Raw genomic sequence first — 9,068 nt, 5'->3', positions numbered from 1 at the left:
TATATCCCTTAAAACAAATGTTTACCTTTTATGCGCAGGTTCTCTGTACAAAAACATGTCAAACAAAGATAAGCATTCACCACCATTTCATACCAGATTAAATCTATGAAGTCATCAAGATAGAGAATCCTATGATAAACATGCCAAACAGAAAAATATATCAGCAAGAATCACAGTGAAACACTACAGAAAGCTTTGTCACAAGACTTGGCTTGAGTGGGGAAAGGGGAAAATGATTTTTCAGTTAATAACATAAAGGAAAATTAAGTTCTTTTAGGTTAAGCAAGAAAAAAAATATCATATTTCAGGGGAAAGAAGAGCAGCTGGCCCCAAGGAAAGGAGTGTGAAAGGCATGGCAAACAGTGCTCTACATGTATCTATAGTCACAGATGAACTTTAACATGTAGTCTAAAGTTCACTGAGATAACTGGTCCTTTGAAAGATATTTTGGCACACCTCAGCTTTGTTGATTTGTCTTCTAGGAAGAAACAGATACTTTAAAAAATTAAATGAGGGCTGGAGAGATGGCTCAGCAGTTAAGAGCACTGACTGCTCTTGCAGAGGACCTGGGTTCGATTCCCAGCACCTACTTGGCGGCTACGAACCGTCCTTAATTCCAGCTCCAGGGAAATCCGAAGCCCTCTTCTGACCTCTGCAGCACTGAATGACATGGGTGCACTCACATACATGCAGGCAATACACTCATACACATAAAATAAAAATAATAAATTTTAAAAATATAAAACAAAAAATTAAATGAATACATTTCAGTTGAATTCACCTCTTTTGTTTTTTAAATCTTTTCTATATTTGGGCATGGGGAAAGTTATTACATTATCTCCAACAACAAAAAGTCTTGTTCTTCATGCAAATCTAATTATTTCTTTTTTGATAATATAGATGTTCAAAGACTATTAAATTTTGTATTCACCTTAGAAACTGTTTTCAAACAGGTAGAAAAAAAGGCTTTCCTTCTGAAAGAAATTGAGGGGGAAAAGAAGAAAGGGAGGAAGGGAAAAGAAACCAGGAAGGTACAAGTGGAAACAAGAGTAAAGAAACATTAGCCTCCCTCATCATGTACACAGTGGTAAGCTCTCATGATGTGAATTTGAGTTCCTTGGACTAGACTGTTTCACTTCAAATGATCTGATGATTTCTGCCAAATTTGGAAAACTACAACAAATAGCAAGACACATGAGAAATGTGCTTTTCTGTTTTCTCGGTTGCCCAGACAAAATTCTCCAAGGCAAGGATAGATACAAGTCTCTTCACAAAATTTCCCAAGTAATGCCTATGACAACTCAGGTCCACAAGCTTAGATTATGAAACATACACTTTTTACACATCAATGTAAGCAGCATAAATTTACCTTCAGAAGGCATCTCCCCTATTATACAAATCAATCATATAAAATCAACATTCCTCAGTTATTGGTGAAAGTATCCTGTAATATACTTCAAATTATTATTGAGATTTGAAAATAACTGAATACCTTTGGAATTTTATCAGTTATTAAAATGAAACTTCTTTTTTAAAATTTTATGTGTATCAGTGTCATGCCTGCATGTAGGTAAGTGCACCCATGTTGTACAATGCCCGTGGAGGACAGAAGAGGTTGTCGGATCCCCTGGAACTGGAGTGACAGACAGTTGTTAGCTGCCATGTGGGTGCTGGGATTCGAACCCAAGCCTTTGCAAGAACAGTGTTCTTAACTGCTGAGCCATCTTTCCAGCCCTTAAAATGAAATTGTATTTGTCGATAACCAAGTGTTACAAAAATTTAAAAAGTAACTCTCTTTCTCTGCTTCTCAGCCACTATGAGGTAAATAGTTTCCTATGTCACAGGTTCCTGCCACCCTTGAGGTACCATGACACCAAAGGCTCAAGCAACAGGGCTGAGTAAGCACTGACTAAAACTTCTGAAACCCTAGGTCAAGAAAGATCTTTCCTTACTCAGGTTTATTTTCTCAGTTATTTTGTCATATTGACTGACACAAATGTCATTGAGTAAATTTTTAGATTCAATCCACCATTGGGGGTGGGTAGATCAAAGCAGAACACGTGCCTATGCACAAAATCCTGAGTTCAATCCCCAAAATGGCAAAAACAAACTATGAGTGTTGGGATAAGTCAGGAGTGCCTGGAATGTAGAGCATGGCCATGCTGAAGACCTCCCAGTGAGGACAGCAGGAGCCAGGCCCACTCCATTCTAAACACACTATCTCTTAGCCCCCAGGCAAAACTATTAGGTCTCTAATCCCTTAATCCTAACCCGGTCTCTTGTAGATCACGTGACTGGATGACAGGACAAAGGCCACCGCAGCCTTAGAAGCCCCCTCCTTCCCCCTACCTGCCTGCCTGCCTGCCAAAAATCCAACCCCACCTCTGTGCCAGCCAGCCAAACTTTCCTATGTAAACCTCTGCTTCCGCCATAATAAACAAGCTGTCTGCTGACACTCTCCAGTCGTACTTGCTGCCATCCGAGGCCCCTCTTGCCCCATTGGTCTCTTTCCTCGCCCCGACCCGCCACGATTGGGACCAGTGCAGAATGGTCTCCCAGTAGCAGCAGAGTTCTGGCCGAGGGGAGGCCAACATATGAGGTGCTCTGTTTTTGTCATAATTGTCAGGTATTAATAACTGTTAAATCTTTAATTTAGTATTTAATCTTTCAGAGGCTCTGTTATCTTCACGTGTAAAAACTGGAGAACAGTACATACAGCATGAAAATGTTGAGAACATTACATGATCCAGAGCATATAACAGTTTTAGCTGTGCTAAGGTTACCTAAGGCCAGTAAGCTATGGATCACATATTAAGAAAATAAATAGTAAAACCCACAAATATCATCTAGAAACTTATTTGACTCTCCAATCTTAATGCCCATCTCCAATTCCTATTAACAGAAACAGCAAACACCAGATACCCTACTGCAAAGGGTAGTAGTGAAAAGCTAACCAATGGGATCACAAGTTCAAATGCCTTAGGACTGCTATTACAGTTAAAGTCCTGAAACATGATAGTTGTGCATTTTCTCTGTAGAAGCAGACCCTTCCTTCTTTTAACTGCTCCCCTGACACTCGCTCATTTGTTCTAGATGAACACTTGGAATGTCACAGACACTATTCTGCATCTATTCACTTATCAGCATCAGTAAAAGGCATTTTCATGGGAACTTCAAAACTGGAACAATAAGTCCCTTGCTGAGTTCACAACCCCTGAAATTGTTCTTCCAAAATGACAAGAAAAGGACCACGGGGAGTTCTCAAAACAGGATTAGAACTACCACAATATTTCAAAGCTTGTGACCCATTGGCCCCTCTGATTTCTATAAGGATCTGAAATGTGAAATCACAACTCATTAAGTTCTCAGCAGAGACAAAAGTCAAGATACAAGTCTAATTTTAAAAAACACATGCATTAGGACTTTAGAAAAAACTGCCAACAAACAGCCAGTCTTTTCCTTTAAAACAAAATGTCACACTTAGCAACAAAGCATAAAACATACATCCTTTCTTAGTTTGTGGTTGTATCTCAAAATAGAAAAAAATGGTTATTGTTGTTTTTTTTTACCTTGTGTAATATTAGGGTTTCCCTTCCCTTCTCTCAAATGCTAGGGATCATCAAACCTAGGACTTTGTACATGCTAGGCAAGTACTCTACCACTGAGCTATATCCCCAGCCCCAACCATTTGTGTTAAAACCTCTTCTTTACTCAGCAATTACATGGTATTAATTGTTTAACTTTAGTTGTACTAACTACACATTCATTCCCTCAAACAGTGCTATAAAACAGGTACTACGACTGTTACTTCAGAAATGAGTACACAAAGTTTTTTATCCTGTGTACAAGAATTCAAAATCATCCAATCTCATTGTAGAGCTGGCCCTCTTTACCATTCAGCTTTGCAGTAGCAGACAAAAAGAAAACTCAGCTGAAGTACTACAACACTTCATTAATTCAGGCCCCATAGCTCTGGTACTGCTTGATTTGTCAGGATATTAGAAAGGTTTAGCTACCCAGGAGCTAAAACTTTCTTCAAGCACCTTCAAACATTTTAGAGTACCTCCTCTTGGAGCAACTGTCATGTTAACAGATCCCTCTCTGCTAGACAGCATGTTGTTTAGCTCTTCTGACTGCTCTCAAAGTAATTATCAACAAAATTATGAGCTTTAGGTATACTGAAAAGCCTTTGAATCTCTCTCATCCAAAGTCCCAGGGGGAGCTGAAACTCCTCACTCCAGTAAGAATGGCATATAAAGTAGAGGGCATGTAGCACAGCTTTCAGAAGAGGAAGTTCATTCCATTGATATTCAATTCTAGTTATCAAGTTCTTCCACTAGTTAACCTTTCATCTACATTACAGATAACTCCCTTCTGCACATATACACCCCATAAATCATATCATCTTGAGTGAATTATTGATTTAACTGCATACTTTACAGCTATAAAATATTCTAGGATTTCTTTTCCTGCTTTGTGAAAACACTATCATGGGAAGAGACATCAGTCTGACCCTTGGTAAGCATACCTACTGTGAGTAGATAAAACACCTAACAAGTAAATCCTTGGGAGTTGTGTGAATTAAACAAGCTCATGTATTCCTTGATCTGATTTAGTCTACTACGCAAAAGGATAAGACACTACTGATGTAATTTGCTTGAAACTGGTGCTAATAGTCTGTGTTTTAATAAAACTATAAGGTCATCTAAACTTCCTTATAAGGTCATTGTACATGTGAACAAAACTTTTTTAAGGATGCTCTAGGGCAAACAAAATACATGAGTTCTTATTTTTGGAAATCAATCTTTTAACTTCTCCAGGTAAGATGTTTTATGAAAGGAATTCAAGATTCTTAATTGAAGGAAAAACAGGGACGATGATCCAGAGCACAAACCAATGTGTTCAAAAGAAGAATTCTTAGGAGAAAAAAAGGTTTCCAGGTTGGAACACACCAATAATGTCATAAAACAAAGGCAGTATATGGAAGGAAAAACCATCCCACAATGGTGTAGTCCTCTGAAAAGAGGTCATCTTGTGGTCAACAGGATTTAACAACAACAAAAGCACAACTCTGACCTATCGGGTAAAACAAGTCTGGATATCTAAAGTTGACAATGAAGAGAAAGAAAGAAAATAGATTGTAACTTTTCTTCTTATGGAGACTGAAACAGCATGATCATTCTTTTGATAAATATGCTATTCAGAAACAGAATGTAAAATTATACTCAAATCTTCAGACAATTTAGACATCCTTGTCTACCAAGAACAATACACAAAAGCTCAATATTCTTCCATTAATAAAAATATTACTTATTCCAAATTTAAATGCCATAATAATGCTAAAATGAAATGGCAATACTAAATCTCCTACTAACTTCCCACAGAGCCATGAAAGAATTATAAAGAATTGTGTGATTAGGATGATTTAACTATGAATTATGCTCATGTTTATCCTACAAACATTTACATCATTTCAGGCCTCCATCTGAGCCATTGCTCCTACTCTGAAAGCAAAGTTTATGCCCACATTTAATAAGAGCAATTTTGAAGATTGTAGAAGAGTAAGATTTTACAGTATAGGAGCAAAAGGTACAGGAGGAGTGGAAGAATGAAAGTGAATGGGAAGAGGGGATTGCAAAACAAAGAGAAACAGGAGAGAGGGGCTAATGGAACTTACTGTCTACATTTCTTAAGAACTGTAGTTTACTCTAAAAAGATCACTGTGAGAAATGTTTGCTAAAATTTCATCAAATTCAAACACACACGGGGGTGGGGGCTGCCATGGTTAACTCAGAAATATTTCTAAGAGAAACAAAATGGTAATGGTGCCAAAAATAATAGAAGCCAGGCCAGAAGCTAGCACACTGAAGCAAAATGGAGTCTTATTTTTGCTGTCAAAACATGTTTGTTTCACAAATCAAAGTTGTTTAAACTCAAGGGGAATATATCTCCCAAAGTTTTGTGATATTCAAAATGGCTTTTATATGCTACACCCCTACCCTTCTAGCCGTATTTATATAGGTGCTAATGTTAAGGGAATAAGGAATGTTTTCCAATGTATTTTATGCTTATTCCAATTTGCTTTCATCTGAAAAAGCCAAACAGTAAAGAAATGCTTGTTTTATAGACAATAAATAGAATACAGTTATCTTAAAGGACAACCACTTAATGGAAAAATCAATTGTGTAAAATTAAACTGAGCTTTGATTACAATTAGTCTTTAATCTTTTATTCATTTGTGATTGTGCTGGATAGCTTTTTTATTTTTAGCTTTGACACACCTGGGTAGAGGGATCCTCAGTTGGTGAATTGCCTCCATTGGACTGGCCTGTGGCCATGTCTGTGGGGCATCTTCTTGATGGAGTGCTGTGGGAGGGTCCAACCTACTATGGGTGGTGCCACCCCGGGCAGGTGGGCTGTATGATATAAGAAAGCCATAGGAGCAAGCTAGTAAGCAGCGTTCCTCCATGGCCTGTGCTCCAGCTCCTGCCTACAGGATCCTGCCTTGAGTTCCTACCTTGTACTCCCTGATGAACTGTGACCCGGGAGAGGTAAGCCGAATAAACCCTTTCCTCCCCAAGTTGGTACTGGTCAGAGTATTTTGTCACAGCAATAGAGAAACAAACCAGGACAGTGATTTACCTTGTTGATATAACACTATACTGGCATTTTGTATCAATATTTATTGGGAACATTTAACAAGAGTTTCAAAGAACACAGAGTGCAAAAGAATGAATCAAAATAACAACAAAATAGTTAACTCATAGGGCATATTCAAAAATATTAGTAAATTACTAGTGACATGACAACCACTTGTGAACGTAAGTTTCTTAGTACTTCATGGAAACTCCTTGATATACCAACAAAGGAAGCTATCCACCCTACTAAAGGACTTTCATATTTTTATAAGTTATAAGATTGGTAAAAATGTGAGCAAATGGGTTGATACAGGAAAAAGAAAACTGTAATTTACTTTAAGCTCTAGAAAAGTAGAGGAAAGGGGTATTTTCTTTCCTCCAGGCTAGTATGACAAATACAGAAAAGAGCTGTAAAGGAAAGGAGATGGTGAAATATAGTAAGTCATTAAACCTAACTCATGTTTTCTACTAACAGAAGATCACTGGACTTCTAAGACACCACAGAAATCAGGATGAGTGATTTCACAGGCTAAAGTAATGGCATCTCTGAGTTCTGCAACTAAAGAGATCCTGTGGCCCAAGTCTGCCCAGAACCAGAGGTCCTGGTATAATTCTTCATTGGGTGCCCTTCTATTCTCAAAAGTACACTGCTTGTATGGTACTTCATATGGTTACCATAAATGATAATGGAAATTAATCACAACATACGACCTAATTTTTATGGGGTAAGAGGCAAGCTCCAGGCCACACATTAGAGACTTCCTGAATGTAATACTTCTGTTTGTGTGATAACACTGTTTTCCGTTCCCTACCGCATTTGATCTTGTTTTGCTTTACTCTTCGCTCCAGAATGACATTAAAATTAAAGTTACTGTACCTTTTAATAATCAACGTACTATAATTCCGCTAGATTGTTCACTGAAAATGCCACAGTGAAAGCAAGTAAATTAAATAGATAATGCTTCATTTACCACAACACTGAATGTCTATTTGCTGAATATGGGTTTATGCACTGTAGACATAAAAGTAAACAAGTTTATATCCTGTCATGGGTTTCCCATTCTAGTACAGATATGTCAAACAACAACAAAATGGTATATATTTATATGTCATCAGATAGGGGCAAATACTAAGGAGAAAAACATATCCAGGCAAAAGTCAAGTGGAGGATCAGGTTAGTATTTTATTATTAGGTGAACAATGAAAAGGTTTACTAGTAAGGTGGAATTTTTAGTAAATCCTAAAGGGATTGAGGAAGTGATGTATATGGCAATCTGGTAGTATACAAGGGCAAGAGCCAAATTTGCTTGTATAAAAGGAATAATCAGACAACCAGAGCTACAGTGAGTTAATTGGAAGAACAATAGGAAATAAAAATCAGGGAGTAAGCTGTATGTAGAACTTTGTAGCTATTAATATGATTAAGATGGAGCCCTTTGAGGGTTGGGCTCTGAACCACAGAGTGATATTAAGTGACTTATTTTCAATGGTTCATTTTAGCTAATATAGTGAGAATAACGGGAAGGCACATAAAAGAAACGATATGAACAGAGTACAAGGCTCTTAAAATAGTCCATGTTTAGAGATGATGAAGTGATAGATATAACTAAGAAGTCAACCCTGGTATATTACTAAATAACTCAGTAACTTCAGACTTTCAGCTGAGCTATACCAAATTTCCCATTTTTAAGGTGAAAACAGCAGCACTTACTGAGGAACTTGTGTAGAGTATGAAAGAGACAGGTCATGGCATTCTAAAATTGCTCTCAGCTAATCAAAAAATAGACTGTCTCATTTCCCAGAATGATAAAGATCATGGAAAAAATATATATATTTACATTTGGTTATGCTGAGACTCTGACTAAAAATTCAGATGGAGATGTCGAAATGGACAATTGGCTATATGAATATGTTTTTTTTAAAGACAAAGTCTAGCCAGATGTGTCCATCACATGGCCCACAGGCCACATGAATCCCAGGGTAGCTATGAGTTCAGCTAAGCACTTCTGTAGGTGACAATATCAAAAGGACAGATAAACATCCCTGTTAGAAAGTACTGACTGGATCGAGTTTTTTACTAAACTAAATAAAATTTACAAAACCAAAAGAATATGACACAGTCATGTAAGTGTGTAAGCACTGAGAATAACTACAAGTTTCTACATAGGGTAAGCACATAAATGGTAGTTCTTCAATTTCACCTGTCTCCTAACAAATATCTACATTGTACCAAAAGTTTCTGTAACAAAGAAAAAATATCAGCTGCCAAACTGTCAATAAAAATCTTTTTTAAAGGACTTAGCATATTTTATAGAAGACAGTATTTTAGGAAAAAAAGATACATATCAAACTTTTCCTTCTACAATAAATTCTTTTGGCAAAATTACAGGAGATAAGAAAAATAACAAATTGTTTTGTTTTGGGTTTTTT

General features: G+C 37.1%; 1 protein-coding gene across 1 annotated transcript in view; it reads right to left on the bottom strand.

Annotated features, from left to right (window-relative positions):
* Positions 1 to 9,068, bottom strand: part of Ddx10 (DEAD-box helicase 10) — a 247,246-nt gene that overhangs the window by 74,265 nt on the left and 163,913 nt on the right. The window lies entirely within an intron of this gene.

Source organism: Nannospalax galili, unplaced genomic scaffold (genome assembly GCF_000622305.1).
Source record: "Nannospalax galili isolate Female #2095 unplaced genomic scaffold, S.galili_v1.0 scaffold854, whole genome shotgun sequence".
Taxonomy (NCBI): Eukaryota; Metazoa; Chordata; class Mammalia; order Rodentia; family Spalacidae; genus Nannospalax; species Nannospalax galili.
The sequence above is the reverse complement of the archived record's forward strand: the minus strand, read 5'-3'. Positions and strand labels throughout refer to the sequence as shown.